This window comes from Hemiscyllium ocellatum, chromosome 6 (assembly GCF_020745735.1).
Source record: "Hemiscyllium ocellatum isolate sHemOce1 chromosome 6, sHemOce1.pat.X.cur, whole genome shotgun sequence".
In the NCBI taxonomy this organism is placed as follows: Eukaryota; Metazoa; Chordata; class Chondrichthyes; order Orectolobiformes; family Hemiscylliidae; genus Hemiscyllium; species Hemiscyllium ocellatum.
In genome coordinates this window covers 100,502,269-100,528,758 of record NC_083406.1, presented here as the reverse complement: position 1 = coordinate 100,528,758, position 26,490 = coordinate 100,502,269, and the positions used below count along the sequence as shown (strand labels likewise).

The 26,490-nt window shown below is 42.1% G+C and overlaps 1 protein-coding gene across 5 annotated transcripts in view; it reads left to right on the top strand.

The window, feature by feature from the left end:
* The first annotated feature begins 173 nt into the window (after positions 1 to 173).
* LOC132816836 (P2Y purinoceptor 2-like) overlaps positions 174 to 26,490 on the top strand; it is a 32,161-nt gene continuing 5,844 nt past the window's right edge. For 3 of the 5 annotated variants that reach the window (XM_060826814.1, XM_060826810.1, XM_060826811.1), the window contains exons 1-2: positions 174 to 325; positions 25,055 to 25,165. The gene's annotated coding sequence lies outside the window, so the exon portion shown is untranslated. Of the gene's footprint in view, positions 326 to 5,976; positions 6,098 to 25,054; positions 25,166 to 26,490 lie in introns of all 5 variants that reach the window. The other 2 variants (XM_060826812.1, XM_060826813.1) reach the window with 2 other exon arrangements.

Genomic DNA, 26,490 nt, shown 5'->3' with positions numbered 1-26,490 from the left:
AGACAAATCCACCCTGACACATCAGCGGCCTCTCTGTCCCTGCGGTCAGACACTCAGTGGAGAGGGGCAGAAAACAAGGTGAACGTCCAAGTTGGATGTGACGGGCAGCTGGAGTCCCGCCCACAGTCATACCGTTACACATTGAGATATTAGTGTCAGAGCCAGTGCGGGATTCCGGTTATCCAGGTCCTGGAACCCTCCGAGCTGACACAGCACAGCAGGTTCAGACACACTTGGGGAAAATGATCATTCAGCTGAAAACCCTGAACCAAGCAAAGATCCCACAGGTGGACGAACAGCCGCGAGCCTATTAGACCCCATCCGAGTAAGTATTGCAGCTTAATGTTTTGGAGTCATATTTCTCATCGTTGTACTTTTACAATACTAATTACATAAAAGCTAAGTGAAATGTGAACACTTTGAGAAGTACTGCATCCAATTGGCGTTCAAAAGTTTGATTCTTTGCAATGCACGGAAAACTTGTGTGACAAGTCTCTGAATTAGCCACAAGAAAAAGAGAGAAATAAATTGTGGACAGGTTGTTTAGTAGCTGCAAAGAAAGGTCTTTTGTTTTGTGAGGGAGAGATGACATTGAGACAGACGGTAAAATCTATCCTGGCTAGATAATGGGTTGGATTTAATATCAGACAATTATATTGGAACGTGTAAGAGAAGGGGGAGGAAGAGGTTCTCTGTGCAAATACAGTTACAGTAAACACATCGAAAATAAGAAAACGCTTCCAGGTTAATTGGCCTTTGCAGCATTTTTAAATGATGTAAACTCTCAGAAATATTCCAATCAATGACCCAATCAAAGAAGTGAAATGTCCAGGGGTCTCCCTGAAAACCGAGCAGTAGGAAAATTACTGGATTGATTGGACGACTGAACTGGAAGAGCTGAGAAAATGGTCTGAGCGAATGGATTTTTACAGAAACTCACTGCTCGCAACAATCCACACAGAAGTTTCTCGTATTACTTTGCTGAGATCTCTTGCCTTTTTTAACCAGGTGGAAAGTCTTTTAAAAATCCAGAAAACCAGTAATGCATTTTGTGTAAATTGCATTGTCTCTGATAACTTGTCCAGACTGTGCTGGACCTGAAAGCATTGTGTAGAGGCATTATTACAAAATGAATTCACATTGAACAGAAACACAGATTCTGCACTGCTGCTGGGAGTCCCTTGTTATTTGTTCATTATCTGTTGCTTCTAAGTTGGTGTCTTCCTTTATATTGGTACTAAGTGTCACTGATTTCAACCAACTTGTTCAGACATGCCTGGTGGGAATTCAGGTGCGTCTTGCTGGATGACTGACTTATGAATGAGCATGATGCCATTAGTGTGGGTTCAGTTCCTATCACTGGCTAAGGTTACTATGAAGGACTCTCCTTCTTAACGTCTTCTCTTGCCTAAGTATGGTGGCCCTCAGGTTAAATCACCACCAGTCATCTCTCTCTAATGAGAGAACAGCCTTATGGTCTGGTATGACTATGGTGACACAACAATCCTGCACAGCCATAAACCAGTCCAACTCAGTATTTACAATAAATTCATGCTTGCTGCATGAGCTGGTAAACTATTCCAAAGGTCAATAACAATATTAATAGAAAGCTGCTGGTAGTTGAACACAAGCAGTTGATACCTGAGTTCTGTGTTCATGTAATTTATAGACATGGCTCTTGGGTTTTACCCAATATATTTCATCAAAAAAATCTATCTACAATGACATCTTAGCCATTATTCCCAGACCTTCATCTATCTCCCTCAACACTAAAATAAACAACAAATTAAGGATGCTGGAAATCTGATTTTGTTCTGTGTCCTCGCTGCTATTTTCAATCAGTTAAAGTGAGTTCTGCCTGGTGTAAAAATACTGACTGTATATTGCTGTTTTAAGCGTAACTGCTGTGCCAAGGGACTTGAATTTCAGAGACAAACCGTAATGTGCATTGTGAAAACAATCACATGAGAACGTGAATTGACTCCAGTGATTGTAAATGGTTACTTGGTGTAAATGACTAAGAGACACATCCACAGTGTTGTGAACTAAACAGTTGAAAGATGATTCGTACCTCCATGTTCTAAATTTTGTGATTTCCTAATTGTCCTTGGGAGAGGGGGATGAGCTATCTTCTTGGACTGCTGTGGAGAAGGCAGACCACAGTGCTGTGAGGGAAAGACCCCCACTGCATGGACTGCAATAGTTTCTAGGGCATAAGGATGGGCAATAAACTCAGGCCTTATTGAGATGCCACAACTTCAAGAATGAAAAGGACCTGAACAGAAGATCAGAAATCTCAAACCCTTGATTCTTTTTTAGGAACCTACCTTTGTACCTATATCGTGTATTGACTATCGAGAAATTCAGACCTCAGCAAGATCAGAGAGCGCAGCATTCTGCTGTACTAATATCTTGTCTGCTTTGACATACGCAATCACAAACACAATATGAACAATGCATGTCTTCATTAAGGTTTTCTCCTGGAATCAGTATTTTCTTATTGTAGGCCTTGTCAATAATGGCCAAAAACAAGCAAGCATATCACAACATCTTCTGTGACTCTCACTGATGGTCAGTAGTATCATTGTAGTTCATTGTAGTATCCTGAAGAAGGTCTTATGCCCGAAACGTCGAAGATTCCTGAAGAAGGGCTTATGCCTGAAACGTCGAATCTCCTGTTCCTTGGATGCTGCCTGACCTGCTGCGCTTTTCCAGCAACACATTTTCAGCTCACACAGCCTAGAGAATGTGGATTGTATAATGAAAAGGGAGTCCTGAGCATTTAACAGTGCACAGATAAAAAAGACTAAGGAGTGGTGCCTGTTCAGTTCAGAAAGCTGCTTCCTGGAAGGCCATTATAAAACAACATTGAAGTCCTATACACAATGAAATTCAACACTGCAGTGAACTTGGTGCAATTGTCTCATGTTGGTCTTGTTGCCAGTGGTGTGTCAGTTCACCCAGTGCCTTGGTTAAACTGACTACTGCTCCTCTGTCTTCTTGTGCATTGGAATTAAGTTGTTAATTGCAGGCACCCTGGGATCCTCTGCTTCCTGGATTGAGCAGCTGCCTGCTGTGCAGCAGTACTCTGAGTTTCTCCCTCGACCAGTTGGGGAGGTGTGATACTCCTGACTCTAATCCAGCTGACGCACCCAGAAAGGTGACAGTATTTGAGCTGGTGAAGAGTTTAGGAGGCAGCCTTGCTAGGTCATCCTCATCTGTGCTATCTTCCACAGGAGGTGAAGATCTAGATCTTTGCGAAAACAACCTCTCAGCCACCAAGAATGTGCTGATTCTACTGGTCTCTGCTTGAGACAAAAGAAAGAAAATGTTGCAAAAAAGGTCTAGTAATTCAGCCAAGTTAACAATATTCACAAAGCGGGGAATGGAAAAGTAGCACAGCAAAGGACAATGCTTCTTACTTGGGGCCAGGACATGGTGGTTTTGGCATCTCCGCAGGAGCACTCTTGGTCTTTGCCTGCCCAGATGGCACAGCTGTCAGTGGGGCCAAGACAGAGAGGTGTCCCAAGTGAGTGAGTAGGCAGTTTGAGGCCTTGCAAGGATTAGTAGGCTGGAAGTTGGTGGGGGATAAATGAAGGAAGATGTTGCATGCAATAGTAGGAGTAGTAGATCATGAGACTTGGTAAGAGGTGGCTGCTGTCGAAGTGTAGTGAGTGTAAGGTAGCAGAGAGAAAAGTGTGGAACTTACCCTGACACCTCTTTTTCCTAATAGATTGAGTTGCCCATTTTTACAATCCCAGCATGCAGTCTCCAATTCCTACAATGTTCTGGTTAACCCACTACAGCAGTGGCCCATGAAAACATCTCCACCTCAACCCCAATCTTTTGTTGGATGCCCCTCCCCCACCCCAGGACTGTCCTTGGCATATCACTTTGACCCACTTGGATGGACAGTCCCAAACAATGAGTGACCAAACCCTCGACTGATCTCCATGCAGCTCCAGGTGGTTTTCTCATGCATTACCCCCGACTGTTTGTGTGACATGCGCAGGGCTGACCATGGCCCAATCCCCAGACTGTAGGAGTATGTATGCACTGACCCTGGCCACCACATGAGGCAATGGCGCATGCCCAAGCCCCTGAACTGATATTGGAGACTGTCCTTGTCCAAAGACTTGTACAAAAGGCCCATGACTGAAGGATGACTCCCTTCACCTGATTGAAGACTATTCCCTTTTGTCTTTGAGACATGGCCACTTAGTTGATGCGTATGGAGTATATTTCGATTATATGCAGCTGACACATGGCATAGGACTGAGATTGAAGTAGCACAGTGCTATACAGCAACATCCCAAACCCCTGACTGATCAGTGCTGGCAGCCATAACAAGTTGCCTGACTTTGTATCATTCTAATAGGCAAGGCAAAATTCAGCTGAGGGGTCGAAGTGCATAAAAAGCATGGCCTAGGCAAGGCAGGGATGCTGTGAGTATTGAAGTCAGCACAAAGTGAGTGGGTGTTGAGAGTAAGTGAGGATCTCTGAGATGTCCCTGGTTGAATCTATAAGATGGATGCCTGTCCCTGGATGCAAAGTGTCCTGGCAGCTACATTCTGGTGAAGGATGCTGTTGGACTCCAAAATGCAACATTGAATTGCACGACCATGCTTTAGGGGGATCGGAGATGTACCATGATGTTGGTGTGAGGTTGGCGTGTGTATGATGTCAAAGTCGGCGGATGGCGGATATGCGCGATCTCTAGCCATGAATTGTGCCTTGAGATGTTGGTGCCTCGTTTCCACAATGGAGGGTCAGATGAGCAGGCAGCGAGCTGGAGTTGCCTGGTAGCAGCTTTGACTTTTGCTTTGGGAATTGTCACCATCTAGCTTTTACTCAGCTGGTTGGAAAATGGAAAACTATATTTTTAACAAAGTGAGATTAGATAATAATGAGATGTTAATACATGCTAATGCATGCAAATATGCCTCCCACTATCCGCTAGAAAGAATCCTACCTTGCTGTTCAACACTTAGTCAGAAAATGAGACTTTGTGCTCCTCCCTCACCATCTCATATGATCAATTCAACATTGCTCAGGGGTTAGGAAGATTCACTCCAATAACTCTGCTGATATTTAAGACATCCTTTTGAAATCTATAATCCACCATCGTGCCTGTAATTTGGTAAATTGGCATAAAAATATTGTGAGATAAGGTCAGCCCATTATTTTAAATAGAGCACAGACATAGAGGCATCTGCTCTAGAGGTCTCCAGCATACACAGTGGCCTTTAAAGGGCTGGCACAGAACACAAAGTTGTGGCAGTGACTGAAACTCTGTCTTATTGCTTCTAATGGTATCATAGAGACTTGTACTTTTTACATCAAAGAGCTGGAGGTATCATTGCAAGAGAAGCACAAAAGAGGATAGTCAAAATTGTGGCTCGTGAATACACTACTGGCAGATACACAAAGGACGCCACAAAGGAAGTCACTAATGCAGTCAACCGTTTCCCCATACCTTTGTTTAAACTTTCCTACAATGTAGGTTTCTTAATCTTGACTCATGTTGAACTTCTTGAGTGTTATTGGAACTGCATCACCCAAGCAAGTGGAGAGTGTTTGTACATGTTCCTGGTTTGTCCTTTGGAGTTGGTGGACAGACTTTGGGGAGTCAGGAATAGGGAGCTTTTCCTTAGAATTCCCAGCCTCCAACTTGCCCACAAACTCCATTGTTTTTACGACTGATGCAGTTCAGTTTCCTGGTCAAAGGCAAGCCTCAGGATGTCATCAAGGAGGGACTTCAGCAACGTAATGCTATGGAATGTTAAAGGGAAATGGTCAGATTCTCTCCTGTGCCTGGTAGCAGGAATGTTGCTTGCCATTCTCAGCTCACCCTGAATGTTTTTTGGGCCGTGTTACATTTTGAAACAGACTGCTTCAGTATCATGTTGTGAATTGTACTAAACACAGTGCAATCATCAGCAAGTAATCCTTCTTCTGATCTTTTGATGGATGAAGCATCAATTAAGCAGCTGAAGATGATCGGAACAAGGACATGAACCTGAGGAACACCTGCAGAGATGTCCTGGAGATGAGATGACTGACCTCCAACAACCACAACCACCTTCCTTTGTGTCAGGTATGATCTACATGGAAAGTTTTTCACATTGACTCCAATTTTTCTGGATCCTTGACACCACTCTGAGTCAAACACTGTCTTTTGTCAAGGATTGTCAGTCTTGTTTCCTCTGTTGTTCAGTTCTCCTGTCTATATTTGAACCAAGGCTGGAATGAAATCAGGAGCTGAGTGGCCCTGGTAGAACCCAAACTGAGTGTGACTGAGCAAATTACTGCTATTTGAAAACCGTTTCATAGCACTGATAATGACCTCTTTTATCACTTTACTGATGATTGAGAGGACTGATAAGGTGATCTGTCCTATTTTTGTATACAGGACGTACCTGGGCAATATTCCACATTGTTGGGTAGATACCAGTGTTATAGCTTTACTAGAACAGCTTGTCTAGAGGTGTGGCAGGTCCTGGAGCACACGCCTTCAATGCTATTGTTGGAATGTTGTTAGGGCCCGTACATTTTAGGGATAGTCAGCATGGTTTTGTGCAAGGAAAATCATGTTTCACTAACTTGATTCAGTTTTTTTATGGCAGTTAGCAAAAAGATTGATGATGGCAGAGCAGGAGTAATATTTGGATTTTAATAAAACATTTGACAAGGTTCCACATGGTGGACTAATGAGTAAAGTTGGGTCACATGGGATTCCAGGGTGAGCTTGCCAATTTGATGTATAATTGGCTTAACAGCAGGAGACAGAGTAATGGGGCAGGGTTTTTGTTTTGGACTGGAAGCCTGTGACCAGTGGTGTTCATTAGGAATTGGTTCTGAGTCCTCTTTTGTTTGTGTCACATACAAACAGGATGGTTAAAAAGGGGTTTGGCACACTTGCTTTCATTGCTCAGTCCTTTGAGTACAGGAGGTAGGAAGTCATGCTGAGGTTGTACGGGACAATGGTGAGGCCTCTTCTGGAATACAGTGTCCAGTTCCGGTCACTCAGTTATACAAAGCTGGAGAGGGTTCAGAAGATATTGCTGGGTGTGGAAGGTTTGAATTATAAAGAAAGACTGGACCGGCTGGGACTGTTTTCATGGAGTGTAGGAGATTGAGAGACAACCATATAGAAGTTTATGACATAATGAAAGGTACAGATAGAATTAATGGTAGTTGTATTTTCCCTTGAATGGGGAATTTCAAGACAAGGGGACACATTTTTAAGGTTAGAGGAGAAAAGATTAAAAAAGACTTAAGAGGCAAATTTTTTACACAGAGGATGGTTCATGTGTGGAATGAACTTCCTGGGGAAGTGGTGGATGCAGGTACAGTTCCAACATTTAAAAGACATTTGGACAGATACATGAATAGGAAATGTTTGGAGGATACAGACAGGAGAAAGTGGGTGCTGCAGTTGCTGGAGATCAGAGCCGAGAGTGTAGTGCTGGAAAAGCACAGCAGGTCAGGCAGCATCCGAAGAGCAGGAGAATCGATGTTTTGGGCATAAACCCCTCATCAGGAAGCCCTTCTTGATGAAACGCTTATGCCCGAAACATCGATTCTCCTGCCCCTGATTCCTGATGAAGGGCTTATGCTCGAAACGTCGAATTCTCTATTCCTGAGATGCTGCCTGGCCTGCTGTGCTTTGACCAGCAACACATTTGCACCTCTGGTACAGACCAAGACTAGACAGGTGGGACTAGTTTGAGATTATGTTCAGCATGGACTGAAGGTCTGTATCCATGTTGTAAGATTCTATGCCCCTCTATCCAGTGCCTTCAGTTATTTCTTGATCTTTTCACACTCATGGTCTTGATCTGAAGGGTCTTGTATCCAAATGCCCATGTGTGACTCTTTGAACGCGAGGAAGCCCTGACACAAGGTGAAAGTTATGTGTCTTGCCCAGCGGATGACTATCTTCCACAGGGAAAGTAATGGAGATGTTAAATATAGGTTTTGACAAACCCATTGATTGAAATACAATTTGCAGACTGACTGGCAAAGCAAATCTGACATGATTTTAATGATTTAGTGGCAAGAAAATATAATGCTGGAATAGACATCCAGGGGCAGACCTGAATCTGATTCTGCAAATTATCTGCAAATGGCACAATTCTATGGCATTCTGACTGAATGAGTGGAGGAGGTGAGCACCCCTCTGTCATGTCCAACTGCAAGTCTTAGAAATTGGCAGATGTAGCCAACTCTCTTATGGGATCACGTGTTGGCAGTTTTTTTGTGGTCTTGTGTAGTGAGATATGAAGACTTAAAATAATCATCCTTGCCATTTTATATGATACCAGTGTGTATGATTATACTTTGATATGTTCCGACTGTGGCTACACTTCAGAAACAGGTCATTGACTGCAAAGTGTGTTATTTGAGTTAAAAGACCATAAACACAGTCTGAACTTACAATGGTTAGTCTTTAATAGCTAATGGTGTGACATGAAAATAATTAAACACAGAATCACCGATCTGTACATTCTTATTGTCAATCATCAAGGAGACTGAATCTGATTTGGAGTGTTGGAAAATTAACAACATAATTAAGCGGCACTTTAGATTTCTGGCATTATGTTGAACAATTTTATTTGTTGCATGTTTCACTTTGACACAGCAGTAAATGATTGCCTCTAGTAACTTCACTATTAGTAGGTGGCAAGTTGCATTAATTTTAATTAGTAAGCCCTTTCCTGACATTTTAAAGGCGTAATGGCACTTGGACACTAAGTAAGACTTGAACCTGATTTTATTGGGCTGAAGTAATCAGCCCTGACATTTCTCAGTCTAATCCTTTTGTGCATTATTCTGGGGACATTCGGCTGAGGAAAGATGAACAGGCACATGTTATGCTAAGTCTTTGCCCGTTAGTATTACATGCCATTTTCTCTGGTGCCTTGACTGGATTTTGGAGAAAAAAATTCTGATTGAACAAGGACTTTCGAATGAATCTCAATGATGTTGGAGCAATTTCCTGAGGTCTTTCATATCTTGTTTCTGAGATCAACATAGTGTTTATGTAAAGTGATGTGATTTGAGTGTTACGGCATAAAGAATGTCATGGAAAAGGTAATTATTGGGCAAGAAAATCTCTTTGCACTGTCCAGGAATTGCTGCACCCACCTAAGAACTGAAATGGAGAGCAGTCACTCTTGAGTTTTTGAGATCACTGTCCCTTGACTCTGAGATGAGGTCAACTAAATTAAAAGTAAAATTAAATTCTGTCTTCTGAAGTAAATCTTCATGTCCTACTGGCTGGAAGGCTGATATTTTATTGCTCGTCCCAGGGGCTTTTGTAGAGTTGGTGGTGGGTTTTTTTTCTTGAGCTGCTGTAGGTTATGTTGTGAAGGTCATACTATAAAGTGACGGTGATGAGAGTTTCAGGATGTTGCACTGACATTGAGGATGTGGTAATGGATGCCTAAATTAGGATTTTCACATGGCCTGGGGGGTCAACCACGCAGACGCATCCACCAAAATTTCGTAAGGCAACCTAAGCTATTTGATAATGATTGGAAACACTTTGAGACAAGTTGATAGGGTGTTATAGCTGTTATGTACATGTGGGGCCTCTTCTACTAACATCTCTCCGCAAGGATTTAAGGGAACTTATCAACTTATGAAACCAGCAGCAGTAAACCAGTCAGCCCCTTGAGCTCGCTCTGCTGTTCAAATATGAACATGACTGATCTGTTTGCCTTGTAAATCCACCCGGTTAACCTTTAGTCCACTGCCTAACAATAACCTATCTACATCAGCTTCAAAATGTTCAATAACACCCCCACCTTCTGAGACAGAGAGTTCCAAAGTTGCACCACTTTCTGAGAGAATCAAGGAATCCCTTCAGTGTGGAAGCTGACCCTTCAGTTCAACTCACCCATGCCGAGCAGATATCCCAACCTAATTTAATTCCATTTAGCTTAGATTAGTTACAGTGTGGAAACAGGCCTTTCGGCCCAACAAGTCCACACTGACCCGCCGAAAGCGCAACACACCCAGATCCATTCTCCTTCATTTATACCTTCATCTAACACTACAGGCAATTTAGCATGGCCAATTCACCTAACCTGCACATTTTTGGACTGTGGGAGGAAATCGGAGCACTTGGAGGAAACCTACGCAGACACGGGGAGAATGTGCAAACTTCACACAGTCAGTCACCTGAGGCGGGAATTGAACCCGGGTCTCTGGCGCTGTGAGGCAGCAGTGCTAACCACTGTGCCACTGTGCCACCGTGCTGTCCATTTTTTGAAGATTTGCTAGCTCTTGGCCATATCCTTCTGAACCCATCCAGATGCCTTTTAAATGCTGTAATTGTACCAGCCTCCAACACTTCCTCAGGCAGCTCATTCCATAAATGCACCACCCTCTGCATGAAAAAGTTGCCCCTCTCACCCTAAACCTATGCCCTCTAGTTCTGGACTCCCCCACTCCAGGGAAAAGACTTTGTCTATTTATCCTATCCACGTCCCTCATGATTTTATCTATTTATCCTATCCATGCCCCTCATGATTTTATAAACCTCTATGAGGTCAACCCTCAGTCTCCGATGCTCCAGGGAAAACAGTCCCAGCCTATTCAGCCTCTCCAGGAAGCTCAAATCCTCCAACCCTGGCAACACCCTTGTAAATCTTTTCTGAACCATTTCAAGTTTCACAACATCCTTCCAATAGGAAGGAGAGCAGAATTGCAAGCAATATTCCAAAAATGGCCTTGTCAACATCCTGTACAGCCGCAACATGACCTCCCAACTCCTGTACTCAATACTCTAACCAATAAAGGAAAGCAAACCAAATGCCTTCTTCACTATCCTATCTACCTGTGACTCCCCTTTCAAGGAGCTATGAACCTGCTCTCCAAGGGAGATGGTATGACCTGGTTGGTTGACGGGAGGAATGAATCTGGTTGGTAGCTGGAAGGAAAGGTCAATAAGAGGAATGGAAGTGGGGAGGGGCTGGGAAAGGAGTCAGGTCTCGGAAAGGGAGGTTGTTTGGAATTAGCGAACTTAGTGTTGAGTTCTCTGGGCTGTAGGCTAACCAGGTGGAAGATGAGGTGTTCTTCCTCCAATTTTAGGTCTGATTCATCATGGCAATGGAGGAAGCCAAGAATGGTCATGTCGGAAAGGGAGTGGAGAAGAAGAATTAAAATGGGCGGTGACTGGGAGGTCAGGTTGCCCCTGTGGGCCCAGCTGAGATGCTCGATGAAACATGCTCTTAGTTTACATTTGTTCTCCCTGATGCAGAGAGGATCACATGGGGAGCACCGGAAACAGTAAACTGGGTTAGAGGAGAGGCAGATGAACCTCTGTCTCACTTTAACACCTCTCATTTCCTTAAAATCCAGGGGTGGCCATGGGCACTCAGAGAGGCCCCAGCTATGCCTGCCTCTTTGTCAGCTACATTGAGCAGTCCTCCTTCAGTACCTGCACAGGTACTGTGCCCCAACTCTATTGCCATTACATTGATGACTGCATCGGTGCAGCGTCCTGCAACCAGGCTGAACTGGAACAGTTCATCCACTTTGCCCACAATTTTGATCCCACCCTCAAATTCACCTGGTCCATCTCGGACACCTCCCTCCCCTTTCTTGACCTCTCCATTTCCATCTCTGGCGACAGTCATCAGAAGGATGTTTACTATAAACCCACAGACTCTCACAACTACATGGACTATACCTCCACCCACCCAGTATCCTGCAAGAACTCCATCCCACTCTCCCAATTCCTTCACCTCCACCCCACCTGTTTGGACAAGGAGATATTCCACTCCCTAGCATCACAGATGTCCACCTATTTGGAGCAAAGTGCTTTTCCCCCTGTCATCCAGGCAGCCTTCCACTGCACCATTTCCATTCCTCTTTCCACTCCTCTAAACCCCTCCCTCCAAATGCAATAAAGACAGATTCCCCCTTGTCCTCACCTACTACCACACCAGTCTCTGCAACCAACATATCATCCTTAAATACTCCCGCCAACTGCAACTAGACCTCACCACCAAGAAAATCTTCTCCTCCCCACGCCTCTCTACCTTCTGCAAGGACCATTTCCCTTGTCCATCCTTGGTTCACACCACTCTCCCCATCAACACCCCCTCCCCCCGCACCACCCCTGAACCCCCAGGTACCTTCCCCTGCAGCCATGAAAGATGCAAAACCTGCTGGCACACTACTCCCTCACCTCCATCCACGGCCCTAAACAGTCCTTCCAGGTGAGACAGAGGTTCACCTGGCTCTCTTCCAACCTAATTTACTGTATGTGGTGCTCCCAGTGTGGTCAGTTCACTGAGCATCACAGCCAGGCCTGCAGGGGCCAACCTGACTTCCCAGTCACTGCCAATTTTAATTCCCCTTCCCACTCCCTTTCCGACATGACCATCCTTGGCCTCCTCCATTGCCAAAACAAGTCAGAATTAAAATTGGAGGAACAACACCTCATCATTCACCTGGGCAGCCTACAGCCCAGGGGACTCAACACTGAGTTCTCCAATTTCAAAAACCTCCCTTTCCATCCCCCGAATCCCTACCCAGCCCCTCCCCCTCCCTTCCATTCCTCAGATCAACCCTTCCTTCCAGCTACCAACCGGATTAATTCCTCCCATTGACCAACAGGTTGTACCCTCTACCTGTGTTCACCTATCCCCACTTCACCCCCCAACCCCTTTGTCTGTAGCTTCCCACACACCCACCCCCAGTCCTGAAGAAGCATTATACCTGAAATGTTGACTTCTCCACCTCCTAATGCTGCATGGCTTACTGTGTTCTTCCAATCTCCTGCATGATCCTATTGAATCACAGCAGGCTGAACAGGCTGAATGGCCTACTCCTATTCCCAATTCATAAGTCTTAAGTATGGCCTAGTCAACCTCCTTTGAACTGACTCCAATTCACTTACAACCTTTCCTTAATAAGGAGACCTGAAATATGATTGTATCAATGTTCTGTGTAACTGAAGCACAGCATTCCTACATTTATGTTCAATTCCCCACATAATAAAGGATGGCATCCATTATCCTTCTTGATTATGTGCTGTGATTAGATAGCAACCATTTGTGACTCACACTAAACCACATAAACCCCTCAATGCTCAGGATTCCACAATTGATCGCCTTTTAATTAATACTCCAGCTTTTCATTCTTCCTGCCAAAGTGAAGAACTTAATATTTTTTCACATTTTTCTCCATCTGCCAGATTTCTCTTACCTACTCCATGACTGATCCATATCATTCTGAAAACTCCTTATGTCTTCTTCACAACATACCTATCTGCACATTTAGCCAGGATCCATTTTGTCCCCTCATCTAAGTCATTTTTGTTAATTGTAAAAGGTTGAGATCTTTGCAATACTCCACCCATCACATCCTGCCATACTCTCTGTTTTCCATTGGCCAGCCAATTTTCTGTCCATGCAGCTATGTTATCTGAATACAATTACACTTTATGTCTCGCAATAGCTTTTGACATGTCACCTTATCAAATGTTTTCTGGAAATCCTTGTGGATTGCGAGGCTAATTGCAGTTGTTGATCCTTCAAAGAACGCGAATAAATTGGTTAAACAGGATATCCCTGATATTACAGAATACCCCTGATATTACAGAATACTGAGAAGCCTATATAGAGTGGCCGTGGAGAAGATTAGTTTCCATTAGTAGGAAACACTAGGACCCAAGGGTACTGCCTCAGAGTGAAGGGATGACCCTTTAGAATTGAGCTGAGAAGGAATTTATTTAGCCAGAGAGTGGTTAATCTGTGGAACTCATTGCCCCAAAAGGCTATGGAGGCTGAGTAATTGAATGTATTTAAAACAGAGATAGATAGTTTCTCGATTAATAAGAGGATCAAGGGTTATGGGGAGAAGGCAGGAGAAAACCTATCGGCCACCATCAAATGGCGGAGCAGACTCAAGAGCCAAATGGCGTAATTCTGATGTTATACTTTATGGCCTTATGGTCTTACCTGCATGCTAAATAGCAGCAAGTGACAGAGCAAAGCAATTCCTCAACCATTGGCCAGACCTAAGCTCTATTATTTAGAGTTCTGGTCACTACACTATCAAAAGAATGTGGAGGCTTTGGAGAGGATACAGAAACAGTTTGCCAGGATGTTCTATGGTTTGGAGCGTAGAAGGGAAAGATTGGTTTGTCTTCATTTGAATATCAAAGGATGGGCAACCTGATATATAAAATTATGAGAGGCATGAATAAAATGGATAATCAACGTCTTTTTCCCAGGGTAGAAATTTCAATTATTTAGGGGCATAGATTTAAGATAAAAGGGGGTAAGTTTGAAGGAGATACGAAAGGCAGGCTTCTTATCGAGAGGATGGGAAGTACCTGGAATGCACTGCCGGAGAAAGTGGTGGAGACAGGTACAATAGTGATGTTTAAGAAGTATCTTGACAGATAAATGAACAAACGGGGAATAGAAAGATACATACAGTGCAGAGGCAAAAGGTTTTTAGTTTAGAGAGGCATCATGTGTTGCTGCTGTCCTCCTGTTCTCCCTGCAGTTTTGCCACATCCGGTCATGAATGGCAGTGGACAATTAAAACCACTTACTGGAGGAGGAGGTTCCAAAGATATCTCCATCCTTAACGATGGAAGAGCCCAGCACATCAGCGCAAGGATATGGCTGATGCATTCTTAACAATCTTCAGCCAGAAGTGCCGAGTGGATGGTCTATCTCAGCTGCCTTCGTAGGCCCCAGCATGACAGACACCAGTCTTTAATCAGTTTGATTCACTCCACATGTTATCAGCAAATATCTGGAGGCACTGGATGCTGCAAGGTCCATAGGCCCTGACAACATTCCTGAAATAGTACTAAAGTCTGATGCTCCAGATTTTGATATGTGGCAACCCCCAATGTGGAGATTGCAGATGTGATGGAGTTACTGTCGGTACCTGCAAATCTGAAGAGAGAGGCGTCATTGCATCCAATGGATGGAAATGGTGTACAATGAGTGAGACTGATAGTGGAGTTACTATAAAAATTGCAGTTATAGAGTCAGAGAGTCAGAGTGGTGTACATGGAAACAGTTCCACATTTGGCCTCCAAGGACCAGGATTCTCTCCTCATTGAGAGTGAGCACCCTATCTTGATATGGGCAGTTTTTGCCTGTAATGAGAGAAAAGGAGGAATTAAGTGAGATGAAAGTGAATGGCACAGCTGTTAGTCTGGTCTGGTTGGGCAAAAGGTGGCAAAATGGGCTGAGTGACTGACTAGGCTGTGCAGGGCCATTCAGGGATAGTACCATGGGAAATTGAGGGTACATGGATGGGATGGGGCTGTGGGGTTGTTGGGTGTGATAGCGAGTGAGGGAAGATTAGATTCCCTATAGTGTGGAAAGAGGCCCTTCAGCCCAACAAGTCCACACTGACCCTCCCATAAGCAACCTACCCCAACCCATTTGCCTATGACTAATGTACTTAACACTACAGGCAATTTAGCATGGCCAATTGACCTAACCTGCAGGTCTTTGGACTGTGGGAGGAAACCGGAGTATGCAGAGGAAACCCACACAGACATAGGGAGAATGTGCAAACTCCACACAGACAGTTGCCCGAGGTGGGAATTGAACCCGGGTCCCTGACACTGTGAGGCAGCAGTGCTAACCACTGAGCCACCGTGCCACCCTATTGTTTCAGGCAATAATGAGTGTGCCAGAGCATGGGCCTTGATAGAAAGAAAGTACAGCAGCAGAGATGGGGGTGAGTGTGAAGAGGCAGAGAAAGAATTGTGGCACTTACCCTGGCGCAATGGGGAAGGTCATTGATCTTCTTATGGCTCTGCTAGCCATTGCTCAGACTGTGGAGATGGCATTTACCCAGGTAGCAACCTTGGACCAAGCTGGCAAGGTCTGGTGCCATGGTCTCTCCTGCTGATCCTCTGGGACTAGGCCTCCTCTCTTTCGCACCATCTATTGACAGGAGCTCCAGGTCCAAGCCAGAAGCTCCCACATGTTGCAGCCTTGATACATCACATGTCCTTAATGAGTTTTAGTTAAGTGTTCAGTTATATATTAACTCTACTAATAATTTGTAAATGATGTAAGACTTGAGAATAGAGTAGACCTTAAATACTTACTCTGGTACCAAGTGGAATTTTTCAATTTTCCAATTGACTTCAGACACAATGGGAATACACCACCTACTTGGAGTTATGCACCCTCCAACAGGCCATGGAGCCAGTGCTGAGGAAAGCCTATAACTCCTCCGCATTTACCTTGATGGGTGTGCACCCAAAAGCCATCCCATAAAAAGATCCGCCAGACCCTCTCCTGTGATGACCTGGCTGTATTTTTATATTTTCTGAAATGCCTGCTTTTGAAAGAATAGCTAACTGAAGGTTCCTGTCAGCCACTTACTGGTAGTGCAGTCAAACACACCACTGATTAACTCTGCAGCTTTGAGAACCATTTCAAGTAACTGCAAGACAAAATTCTAGGCCAGTGATATTTCTCACCCTGAGACGGGCTTGCAACCCGACAACAGTCCCTGGTCCTGTATCCCACTCGCAAAATGCAAATTCAGCTCAAACTACTTCTATCAGAGAACCAAAGTGTTTCCTATATGATTAAAAGGCTTTTGACTCTTATGAAAAGTTTTTACCAGTAGATGTAGGGTAATAAATAATTCCTTTAACTATTGTTTTGGTATGTTACCATACCCAACTGTGATGGTAATCTTAAAATACTGATCTTGTGATCAGAGAAGGAATGATGTGTAAATAAAATGGGCTGTGAGGGAAAGGAAAAAGACATTTGAAAGAAGGTTACGATATTTTGGATGCAATTTCCCTTGAATTGTTTCTCAGATAAATTATTAACTTTTGTAGTAGTTGCAATTGAAAAGCAAACCACCTGGATAAATGGATGATGATTATTAATCTCAGATTTATAGGATGGCAGTGCTCTGCTAAACAGATTTATTTCTTGCCCCCAAAGACTATAAAATAACTAATAGCATTTGCTGGGGCTCTAGAGGACTAGCATATGAATGTAATGAGGTAATGTTGAATTTATTTAAAACAGGAAAAGATTTACAAGTTTGAAAAGATGAAGCTATCACGAAAGATTGAGTGGTCTCTTTCTCAGGGTAGATACTAGTTTATGGTCTTTTAAAATTATGACCGTGTTTTATAGGGTGGTTGTGCAGAAAATGTTTTCACATGTGCCTGTGATTAGAAGAAGTGGACATAAACATATGAAAACCTCCTTCACACCAAATAAAGAATTTAGGACAAACTGTTTCCCTCAAAGGTATTTGGTGTCAAATGGAGTAATTCAGCTAGCAATGATAGATGTGTATAAAGAAAGACTTGATTCATCCATGAAGGAGCATGGCGCTAAGGAATGTAATAGTATTGGTAATTAGAATCAAGGAAGGTCCATGTGGAGTCAAAACACTGGCATAGATCATTTAGATCCAAGGATATTGTGGTGTGCTGTTGACTCTCTGTAATCACTAAGACCTTAAGATAGAGGAGCAAAAATAGGCCATTCAGCCCATTGAGTCTGCTCCACCATGACTGATCTGATATTCCTCAACTCTATTTCCCTGTTTTTCCCCATAAGCCTTGGTTCTCATGCTGATAGCAAAATCAATCTATCTTGTGACTTGAATATACATAATGAATGCCTAACATTCTAACCTACATGTGGAGGATGTATGACAGGTATTTTTAACAATAGTTTTGCGTTGTATTCATGTTTTCCCTATCCAGAGGTCCTGGTTAAGAAGGCACTCCAGGGAACAAGGATATTAGTAATTGTCTAGAATTGTTCGTGGGTTGATAATTTGGAATTTAAAATGAAGTAAAGGAGCAGGAATATTTCTTCAGACCATTTTTAGATACAATATCTTCAGCATATTCTCCTTAAAACATTAGATATTATTGTGTCACTGATAAAATATATAAATCCAGCACAATGGGAAATAACAAATGCCCTGATTTACTTCCCTTTAAACTCATTGTCACTCTGATTAATATCAATAAGCTATCTTTCAATTTAGTAAGCAACTATTTGGTGTCAGTCGCTGGATACATATATGACGAAGTAAAACACATCTTAAATCTTTCTGAGCGTTATAAATGGAGCTGTAAATGATAAAGCTATTAAAATATTGTTCAGTAGTGAGGGGAGGTGGGTGTCATGATTTACTGTCCAATTATAAAATTAGCTATTTTCATAATTCTGTTTTAGTCAACTTGATAAACTAGGCAAAAACTGGTTGCCGTTTTTTACATGCACTGTTCCAAAATAAAGTCTTCTAAGATATAACATGCTAACACAAGGGAAATTATCGTGATTTTATAGGCTGCAACAAAATAGAGTTCAGAATGAAACAGCAAGTTGCACTTTTTATTTGAAAATTATAATCTGAAGACATTGGATTTACCTCCTATCATCACCAATAATTCGCTTTATTTCTAGTTTAATTCCATTGATATTAAAATTTTATTAAACCATTAGATTTCCTGTTGATATTCACAGCACTCTTCCTTCTGGTTGTAACTCTGATATTGCTATATCCTTTGTGATTTGTCACCCTGAAACACCTCTTGTACCCAGCCAAGAGGAGGGTTGGGCCTAAATAATAATGTTTGGTTTTGGGATTAGATTAGATTAGATTAGACTTACAGTGTGGAAACAGGCCCTTCGGCCCAACAAGTCCACACCGACCCGCCGAAGCGCAACCCACCCATACCCCTACATTTACCCCTTACCTAACACTACGGGCAACTACGGATATTGCTGCATTGGTGTAGTATATGGTAGTGCTTCAGAAAGAGTTAATATTGAAGTTGCATTAAGGTCTATCCATGACAATCTTTAGGTGGAGAATCATGCAGTCTAATATGAGGTCCCTTTGGGGACATCTCTGAGTGTCATCTCTGGCTTTGAACAGTTACAATTATAACCAACTATTTACTATAATGCGATTTGTACCTATTGCTTTCATCCAATAATCCTATATCTTGTTATGTAAGGCAAGTACCTTCTCTAGTTAAGCCTTTCTGGTGGGTTATCCTCCAGCACTGATACTTAGATAGACCCTTAAAGTGAACAATCCACCAATGGTCAATACGCAGAGCCTAATATGAAATGGTGATCATTGGTGGACACCATCGCTGAAGTATTTCAAGGTAACTTTTCCATTCAGGGAAAAATATTCAGAAGAAAATCACTTTATCGTTTTCAGAAAATTAATGTCACACAAATCTCTCATATGATTAGCAGTCCTTGTGGAAGTGGAACAGAATGAAAGCAACACTCCAGAAGAAAATGTTCACCTCAAAGCTGGCAAGAGGTACAGGGCAAAAATGTGGGCGAGGAGAAGATTAACAACTAGCCATGTTGGGAAGAGAATGAGACTTTTGAAAGTAAGACTCTGTGGGAGCATTCCACACTGCCACCACTTTCTGGGTGAAGAAGTTTCTCCTCATCTCTGTCCTAAATGGTCTACCCCATATTTTTAAGCTGTGTCCTCTGGTTCGGCACTCACCCATCAGCGGAAACATGTTTCCTGCCTCCAGAGTGTCCAATCCTTTAATAATCTTATATGTCTCAATCAGATCCCCTCTCAGTCTTCTAAACTCAAGGGTATACAAGCCCAGTCGCTCCAGTCTTTCAGTCTAAGATGTTTGAAGGGATATGGGCCAGGAGCAAGCAGGTTTAGTTTGGGATTATGTTGGGCATGGACTGGTTGGACTGAAGGTTCTGTTTCTGTGTTGTATGATTTTATGACTCTATAATAATCTTATTGGTGCCATTATGTAGCAGTAATCATGTAGCAGGGGGAGAAAAGAATAGGTCAGAGACTTTATTTTTTAAAGTTAGGGCAATTTTGAGGGCTTGCAAACAGAGCTAGCTAAAACAAATTGGCAAATTAGATTGAAGGATTGGTCAGAAGAGATACAGTGACAGCCATTTAAGGGCTAGTTCAAAATACAGAGAATAAATTCATTCCAACAAGAAAGAAAACTTCCAATGAATGGACCCCCCACTGCTTCCCTACCTTATTCATGGTTAACTAAAAATGTTAAAAATAGTATCAAACTAAAATTAAAAGCATATTGTTGTGTAAAGATATGTGACAGGGCAGAAAATTGAATAGAAAATTTAAAAACCAGCAAAAAGAGAAAAAAGAATTAAAGAGGAAAAATCAGAATACAAGGGAAAGCTAGTCAGAAACATAAAAAAATGATATTAAGAGTTCATACAAATATTTAAAGAAAAGTGATAACAAAATGATACTGGTCCTATAAAAAGTGGGACTGAAGAAATAATAATGCAAAATGAGGAAATGGCTGATGAATTGAACAGGTATTTTGCATTAGTTTTCACTGTAAGAAAATCCTAGAAGCATTGATAAATTAGGAAATAGATGGGAAGGAAGAACTCTGAAAGACCATAACCACCAGAAAAGTGGCTGATATATGACTGATGAACTTCATCTTAGGACCTTAGAAGCAGTGGTTAATAAGATAATTGATACATTAGCCTCAATTTTCCAAAACTCCCTTGATTCGGGACCATCCCATTAGAATCGAAGATAGCAAATGTAACTCATTTATTAAAAAGAGAAAAGAGACAAATAGTAGAAAATGACAGGCCAGCTTAACGTTTTAGCTGAACATCTGCCAGAGGGAAAATGTTAGAAGCTTTCATTTAGAAGTTACTGTGGGGCATTTGGATAAGTTCAAGGTAATCAGGAAAGTCAATATGGTTTTGTGAAACATGTTAGGTCGATTGATTGGAGTTATTTTGTGAGGTAACGTGCTGTGGATAAAGGGGAACCAATGGATATACTGTATTGAGATTTCCAACAGGCATTTGTTAAGGTACCAAATTAAAGGTTATTGCAGAAAACAAAAGCAGTGCAAAAGGAAGAATGACATCATAGGTAAACTGTAAGTTCATTGGTTGGCAATAATTGCTAGTTTGACTATCAGGTTACTTTTAGATTGAAGATAAATAAGAGAAATATTTACTGGTTACAAACTAAACAACAAATTAAGAAATATATAGACAAAATAAAAATGTAGGGCCAGGCAATGTGTTGTACCTGCATGATGTGGGAGCAGGTGGACCCCATTTTGGTTCGTAGTGACCATATCCACAACAAGTGTTGGTTGCTAAAGGAACACTGGATCAGAGTTCATGTGCTGAAGTCTGATCTTCAAATACTTTGATACACCAGGGACGGAGAGAGTTACCTCGACATTTAAGAAGGAAGTCACATTCCTTAGTTTAAATAATGAATTCAGTCAGTGGTCAGGGAAGGAGGCTGTGACTATGGGTGACGCAGGTAGAGGGATCTAGGAGGTAGTGCTGAAGGAACCTCAACCTTTGAGCTTGTCTAACAGATTTGAGTTCCTTGTTCCCTATATGGATGAAAGGAGTGGTGGGGGGGTGGGGGGGAAGCTGCAGGAATGATGTGCAAACTGACCATACCACTGTGGTATAGGGAGCCATTCAAGAGGGGGAGAAAAGAGAAATATAGTTGTATTTGAGGATGGTATAGTCAGTTGGTGGGGTCAGTTGCATGGGAAATTATGGAGTAAATTAAAGGGGGCAGGAAAGTGCTCAGCAGAGGTTATTAAAGGTTCCAAAACACAAAATAGGACAAAGAATATGGAAAGGGTTAGGAATCTAATTTCAGGCACAGCAGCTAAGGGAACAACAATGAGAAGGAGGCTGTAAATGCAGTATTGAGGGTGTTGTAATAAATGCATGCAGTATATGAGTCAAAGTAAATGAGCTTGTAGCGCAAATTGAAATTGATAGGTATGATGTTAGCATGACAGAGACATGACTGCACGGGGATCAGGGTTAGATGATTGACTGACTTGCAGAAGGCAGAGAGTGGGGTAAAGGGGTCTTTTTCTGAATGGCAGCCAATGACTAGTGGAGTTCTGCAGACATCAGTGTTGAGACGACAACTGTTCATACATTAACAAACATGAAGGAACTGAGGGCATTATTACTAAGTTTGCAAATGACACAAAGATAGGTGGAGGGACAGGTTGTGTTGAGGAGGTAGGGAGGCTGTGAAGGACTTGGACCGGCTAGGACAGTGGGCAAAGAAGTGGGCAAGTGGAATATAATGTGGGAAAGAGTGAGGTTATGCACTTTGGTAGGAAGAATAGAAGCATAGACTATTTCCTGAATGTGAAAAGGCTTCAAAATTTGAAGCACAAAAGCACATAGGAGTCCTAATTCAGAGTTGTCTTCAGGTTAACATGCAGGTTCAGTTTTCAGTTAGGAAAACAAATGCAATGTCAGCATTTATTTCATGAAGGCTAGAATAAAAGACCAGATATATATGGTGAGGCGTATAAGGTTCTGGTCAGACTGCACTGGACCTTGTATCTAAGAAAAGATGTGCTGCCATTGGAGAGTTTCTGGAGAGGTTTACAAGAATAATCTCAGGAATGAACAGCTCATCATATAAGGAGCAGTTGACGACTTTGCATCTGTACTCGATGGAGTTTAAGAATGAGGAGATCTCACTGAAACCTCAAAAACACTGAGTGACCTGGTTATAGTGGACGTGGAGAGGGTGTTTCCACTAGCAGCTGAGACTAGGACCTGAGGACACAGTCTCGGAGTGAAGGGATGAACCTTTAGAACTGAGATAAGGTGAAATTTCGTCAGCCAGAGGGTGAGGAATCTGTGGGACTCATTGCCAAAGAATGCTGTGGAGGCCAAGTCATTGAGTGTCTTTAAGACAGAGATAGATAGGTTCTTGATTAGTAAGGGCTCCAGGCAGAAGGTAGGAAGCTGGAGTTGAGAAACATACCAGTGAAGATCAAAAGGTGGAGCTGGCTCAATTGACCATATGGCCTAGTTCTGCTCCTGTATCTTATGGTCATATAGAAAGTAAGTTGAGAAGTGGATATAAAAAGGCTTCAAAAGATATAGAAGGATTAAATGAGTGGGCAAAGATGTAGTAAATGGAGTATAATGTGAAATCGTGGCAGGAAGAATAGAAAAAGAAGCAAACAATCAAAATGGTGAGAAATTACAGAACAGTGAGATGCAGAAAGATCTGGGTGTTCTCGTGTATGACTCACAAAATATTTGAATACGGGGATAGTAATTAATAATGAAAGTGAGTAGAATGTTATTATTTATCACAAGGTATATTGAATACAAATAAGGAAGGTTATGCTTCAGTTGTACAGATCACTGATGAGTTTGTATCTCAAGTACTGCACATAGTATTAACCTCCTTGTTTGAGGAATGATACAAATCCGTTTGAGCTGGCTTACAGATGGTTTGCAAGACTAATACCTGGCTTGGGCAGTTTGTCTTATGAGGAAGTGTTAGACAAGCTAGGCTTGGAGTTGAGATGAATTGGAGGTGACTTGATTGAAACACAGAAGATCCTGAGCGATACTGACAGGGCAGTTGTGGAAAAGATGTTTCCTTTTATGAGAGAATCTTGTACCAGGGGTCACTGTTTCAAAGGAGAAAGTGAGGACTGCAGATGCTGGAGATCAGAGCTGAAAATGTGTTGCTGGAAAAGCGCAGCAGGTCAGGCAGCATCCAAGGAGCAGGAGAGTCGACGTTTCGGGTCGATTCTCCTGCTCCTTGGATGCTGCCTGACCAGCTGCACTTTTCCAGCAACACATTTTCAGCTTCGTCACTGTTTCAAAATCAGGGATCTCCCATTTAAAACACCAATGAGGCAATTTTTCCCTCTCTCAGATGGTTGTAAGTTGTTGGAACTCTCTTCCTTAAAAGATGGTGGAAGCAGAATCCTTAAACATTTTTTAAGGTAGAGGCAAACCAACTCTTGTTAAACAATTTGGTGAAAGGTTATGAGGGGTCGGTGGGATTGTAGATTTGAGGTTACAATCAGATCAACCATAATCTTCTTGAATGGCGGAGCAGCCTCAAGAGGCCTATAAATACACACAGGGTGATACAGTATTGCCATTTAACATAATATGGAATATGAAAGGAGTATTATCAATGTTCTGGATTAGTGGTGCTGGAAAAGCACAGCAGTTCAGGCAGCAACCAAGGAGCAGTAAAATCGAAGTTTCGGGCAAAAGCCCTTCATCAGGGATACAGGCAGAGTGCCTGAAGGGTGGAGAGATAAATGAGAGGATGGTGGGGCGGGGAGGGGAGAAAGTAGCATAGAGTACAATAGGTGAGTGAGGAGGGGATGAAGGTGATAGGTCAGGGAGGAGGGTGGAGTGGATAGGTGGAAAAGCCCTCCCCCACTCACCTATTGTACTCTATCCTACTTTCTCCCCACCCGCACCCTCCTCTCATTTATCTCTCCACCCTTCAGGCTCTCTGCCTGTATTCCTGATGAAGGGCTTTTGCCCGAAACGTCGATCTTACTGCTCCTCGGATGCTGCCTGAACTGCTGTGCTCTTCCAGCACCACTAATCCAGAATCTGGTTTCCAGCATCTGCAGTCATTGTTTTTACCTGTATTACCAATGTTGCCAGTCAGTTGAATTTAAAGGGTTATCAGAAGTATTTCATATGGTATTGCTACAAAATGGAACATTGCAGACAGAGAAAATAGTAATTTAACATTTTGAAGGAAGTTTAAGACGAAAGCTTTGACTTAATGCAAGACTGCATGCTGGAAGACAGGAGATACAGTAATATGATGCTAGATATTTAAAACAGCTTTAAATGAATAGTAAGAAAAAACACATTAAGTAGAAATTAAAAAGAGAAATATAATACTTACAAAAATGATTCAATCTCAGAATTAGGCCAAACAAACGTTGGAGGAAACAATTCTTATGGTACAGAATTCCTTCAAAATTAAACTGAAGCTGAACAAGTTAAGGTAGCAATAATGAGGAGGAGGTGACATATAGACATGGGTCTGTACAGTGAAGCTGTCTCCTTTAGAATTAATACCCACATTAGACAATATAGCTGCATTAGAAAATATACAAGAGTCATTCCTAGGGGAGGTTAGTGATTAATCTGAATCACATTCATAAAGCTTACTACTTATGTCAATAGATATCTTGTTAAATTTGGTACAGGTATGAATGCCACTATTATGTGTGATCAGATACCATGGCTGAAATAACAGAAGTTACAATCTATCAAGATGAAGTGACATGGTGCAGGTGGAACAACTCTCAAGGTTAAAGGTAGGCTACAAATAATACTGTAACATAAGCAGTGTATGAGAAGTGAAAATGTGTATTTAGTTGAAAATGTTCACTCCACACCCTTAAGCTTGCTTGCATATCCTGGCCTCAAAATCCTTGTAAGAGCAGAGGAGTTAATTTGGCAAATTAGTTGGCAATTTTAATTTTCTGAACCATCCAGTTGAGAAGCAGCTAGCAGAAGATTGCAATGGGCTTCCTGGATTCATGCAGAACCAAGATAAAAACCTATTGAGATTAATGATGTTGATATAAGAGAATTGTTCCCCTCCTCAACAGGGCAGAAGTTACAGGTTTCACAGGAATGGTGGACATGTTTTCCATTTCTATTGACACCAGGAATATTTCATCCATTATCTCTCAAAGCAGAATTATCAGTACCATCCATCAGTACCAGTGACAGATATAGTACTAAGTAAGAGAAATCCTAACAAAACTAGGGGGATGTGCAAAGTTAAAGATCATACAACACAAGGTTATAATCCAACAGGTTTAATTGGAAGCACTAGCTTTTAGAGCGCTGCTCCTTCATTAGGTGGTTGTGAAGTTTAAGATTGTTAGACACAGAATTTATAGCAAAAGTTTACAGTGTGATGGAACTGAAATTATATATTGAAATTGTAACTGAAATTATGTATAATTTATATATAAATTATATAATTTCAGTTCCATCACATTGTACACTTTTGCTATCAATTCTGTGTCTAACAATCTTATACTTCACAACCACCTGATGAAGGAGTAGCGCTCCGAAAGTTAGTGCTTCTAATTAAACCTGGTGGATTATAACCTTGTGTTGTGTGATTTTTAACTTTGTACATCCCAGTCCAACACCGGCAGCTCCAAAAATAGGGGGATGTGAAACTATCTAAATCACTGGAAAGACAATGACAGAGGGTGAACAAAGGCATTCAACCTAATAAGTAAGTTGATGTAGAAAGCTTATATACTTGAACCCAGACGTGTCAGCAGTTTGAAAGCAAACATTTGCTTGAGCAAAGTGGAGATGACTCCATGAAAGTCAAACCAACATCTATTAATTTCAGGCATGATTATGAAGAAGAATGGCTGGTCTGAGCATTCAAAATCCTGCAAGGTTAGCATATCCGACAAAACATCTCAAAAAACAATTGGCTGGACTAGCGATCCAGGATATGCAAGGAAGAAAATACTTGTAACAATGTAGCTGTCTTCCATGGTGGGTGTTAATGCAAGTTTCACAGATGATGTTAAAGTACAATTCCTTGAGTTAGCAGGGAAGATTTCACCTGTGAAGGAAATTCAGGAGTCCCCCACATAAGGTAGTG